Genomic DNA, 3,693 nt, shown 5'->3' on the forward strand with positions numbered 1-3,693 from the left:
GGATTCTGAGAAAGCCTCTTTAGAAGATCAGCAAGACTAGAAACCAGAGAAGACAGTGATAAGGAATAAGTCATCATTAACCCCTGAAAACAAAAATGGTCTTGTGATGAGCTTAATTTATATATTTTGAAAAGTTAAGAAGTCAAACTACTGTTCACTTACCAGACGTCCTAAAACACCTCTGTGTTCAAGAATAGGCTGCCATATTTTGTAAGCAGGGACCAAGGACCACATAAAACATTTCTATTAAAACCTCAAATATTGAGAAACTTGTGAAAAGTCCCAGTGTGAAGTGTTTTCAGAGGCTTTCCCCATCTACCATTCTTGCTTATTCAGGAAAATATTTGCCATTAGTTGTTTTGCTAAATGATGACAGCATTCTGTCATTGCAACATGCAAAAACACTGCTTTCTTTCCATTTACATTTTTTTCTGAATAACTCAGACCTGAAATAGCCCAGCCCTCCATCTGTGTCTTCAAAACTTCTTCCACTTCAAAAAAAACACCTAAACTCCTAACCATTCATCCTAAATCTCCATGTAAATTGTTGTTGTTATTGTTAGGTGCCATCGAGTCCGTTCCGACTCATACCGACCCTATGCACAACAGAACGAAACACTGCCTGGTCCTGAGCCATCCTTACAATCGTTGTTATGCTTGAGCTCATTGTTGCAGCCACTGTGTCAATCCACTTCATTGAGGGTCTTCCTCTTTTCTGCTGACCCTTTACTCTGCCAAGCATGATGTCCTTCTCCAGGGACTCATCCCTCCTGACAGCATGTCCAAAGTATGTAAGACACAGTCTCGCCATCCTTGCCTCTAAGGAGCATTCTGGCTGTACTTATCCTAAGACAGATTTGTTTGTTCTTTTGGCAGTCCATGGTATATTCAATATTCTTTGCCAACACCACCTTTCAAAGGCGTCAACTCTTCTTTGGTCTTCCTTATTCATTGTCCAGCTCTCACGTGTATATGATGCGATTGCAAATACCATGGCTTGTCAGGCGCACCTTAGTCTTCAGGGTGACACCTTTGCTCTTCAACACTTTGAAGAGGACCTTTGCAGCAGATTTACCCAATGCAATGCATCATTTGATTTCTTGACTGCTGCTTCCATGGCTGTTGATTGTGGATCCAAGTAAAATGAAATCCTTGACAACTTCAATCTTTTCTCTGTTTATCCTGATGTTGTTCATTGGTCCAGTTGTGAGGATTTTTGTTTTCTTTATGTTGAGGTGCAATCCATACTGAAAGCTGTGGTCTTTGATCTTCATTAATAAGTGCTTCAAATCCTCTTCACTTTCAGCAAGCAAGGTTGTGTCATCTGCATAACGCAATCCGTTAATGAATCTTTCTCCAATCCTGATGCCCCGTTCTTCTTCATATAGTCCAGCTTCTCGTATTACTTGCTCAGCATACAGATTAAATAGGTATGGTGAAAGAATACAACCCTGACGCACACCTTTCCTGACTTTAAACCAATCAGTATCCCCTTGTTCTGCCTGAACAGCTGCCTCTTGATCTATGTAAAGGCTCCTCATGAGAACAATTAAGTGTTCTGGAATTCCCATTCTTCGCAGTGTTATCCATAGTTTGTTATGATCCAGACAGTCGAGTGCCTTTGTGTAGTCAATAAAACACAGGTAAACATCCTTCTGGTACTCTCTGCTTTCAGCCAGGATCCATCCGACATCAGCAATGATATCCCTGGTTCCACGTCCTCTTCTGAAACCGGCCTAATTTCTGGCAGTTTCCCGTCAATATACTGCTGCAGTCATTTTTGAATGATCTTCAGCAAAATTTTGCTTGCATGTGATATTAATGATATTGTTCTATAATTTCCATATTCAGTTGGATCACCTTTCTTGGGAATAGGCATAAATATGGATCTCTTCCAGTCTGTTGGCCAGGAAGCTGTCTTCCATATTTCTTGGCATAGACGAGTGAGCACCTCCAGCGCTGCATCTGTTTGTTGAAACATCTCAATTGATATTCCATCAATTCCTGGAGCCTGGTCTTTCACCAGTGCCTTCAGAGCAGCTTGGCGTTCTTCCTTCAGTACCATCGGTTCCTGATCATATGCCACCTCTTGAAATGGTTGAACATTGACTAATTCTTTTTGGTATAATGACTCTGTGTATTCCTTCCATCTTCTTTTCATGCTTCCTGCGTTGATTAATATTTTCTCCATAGAATCCTTCACTATTGCAACTTGAGGCTTGAATTTTTCTTCAGTTCTTTCAGCTTGAGAAACGCCGAGTGTGTTCTTCCCTTTTGGTTTTCCATCTCCAGCTCTTTGTACATGTCATTATAATACTTTGTCTTCTCGAGAGGCCCTTTGAAATCTTCCGTTCAGTTCTTTTACTTCATCAATTCTTCCTTTCGCTTTAGCTGCTCGATGTTCGACAGCAAGTTTCAGAGTCTCCTCTGACATCCGTCTTGGTCTTTTCTTTCTTTCCTGTCTTTTCAGTGACCTCTTGCTTTCTTCACGTATGATGTCCTTGATGTCATTCCACAACTCATCTGGTCTTCAGTCACTAGTGTTCAATGTATCAAATCTATTCTTCAGATAGTCTCTAAATCCAGGTGGGATATACTCAAGGTCTTATTTTGGCTCTCGTGGACTTCCTCTGATTTTCTTCAGTTTCTGCTTGAACTTGCATGTGAGCAATTAATGGTCTGTTCCACAGTCAGCCCCTGGCCTTGTTCTGACTGATGATATTGAGCTTTTCCGTGATCTCTTTCCACAGATGTAGTCAATTTGATTTCTGTGTGTTCCATCTGGCGAGGTCCGTGTCTATATTCGCCATTTATGTTGGTGAAAGAAGGTATTTGCAATGAAGAAGTCGTTGGTCTTGCAAAATTCTATCATTTGATCTCCCGCATTGTTTCTATTACCAAGGCCATGTAAATCAGTTACTCATAACATGTCTCTCCTAGCTCTCATTCAAAGAGATGAAGTAGTTGTATCCAAAAATCCTTAAAATTTGTTAATCTTTTCATTTGCCATTAGTGAGCTCTGTAAGTGCCAAACACTATGGTAGTTTTCTGAAAAGATGACTGAGTTCCTGGCTGCAAATAGTTCACACATTAGTTGGGGACAACATGAGCTCTTTGTTCCCCATCAGAGAAGGTGTGTAACAGAAGAAGAGCAGATATAAAGATGTACTAAGTTTCAGCTAAGTTTCTTGCAGAAGACAGAGTGAGGGTAACTCACTGATCTCATACACCAGAAGGGAAACACTGCACAGCATTGCACTTCCCTGAAAATTATTTTGTCATTACAGCCTTTAAGTGGAGTATGAACCAGCCCTGGTGGTGCAATGGTTAAGCACCCAGTTGCAAACCGAAACATTGGCAATTCAAATTCAGCAGTGGTGCTGTGGGAGAAAAGACCTGGCAACCTGCTCCTATAAAGATTACAGCCTAGGAAACCCTATGGGCAGTTCTCTTCTCATCATTCTGATTCAGAATCAACTCGGTGGCATATAACAATAACATGAGCTAGGGTAGGGAGCCAATGGCTTTGTAAAGACAGTAATTCTTTCACCTGAATAGAGTTGTGGCTTATCCTTTGCTCGTTTCACTTTGGAGTGGACATTAATGATCTTTCCTGCTTATGGAGAACTTAATTACAGTTTGCTTTAAATTATGCTAAAATGAAGATTGTTAAAGGGAGTGACGGATTTGAGC

This window comes from Loxodonta africana, chromosome 7, assembly GCF_030014295.1.
Source record: "Loxodonta africana isolate mLoxAfr1 chromosome 7, mLoxAfr1.hap2, whole genome shotgun sequence".
NCBI lineage: Eukaryota > Metazoa > Chordata > Mammalia > Proboscidea > Elephantidae > Loxodonta > Loxodonta africana.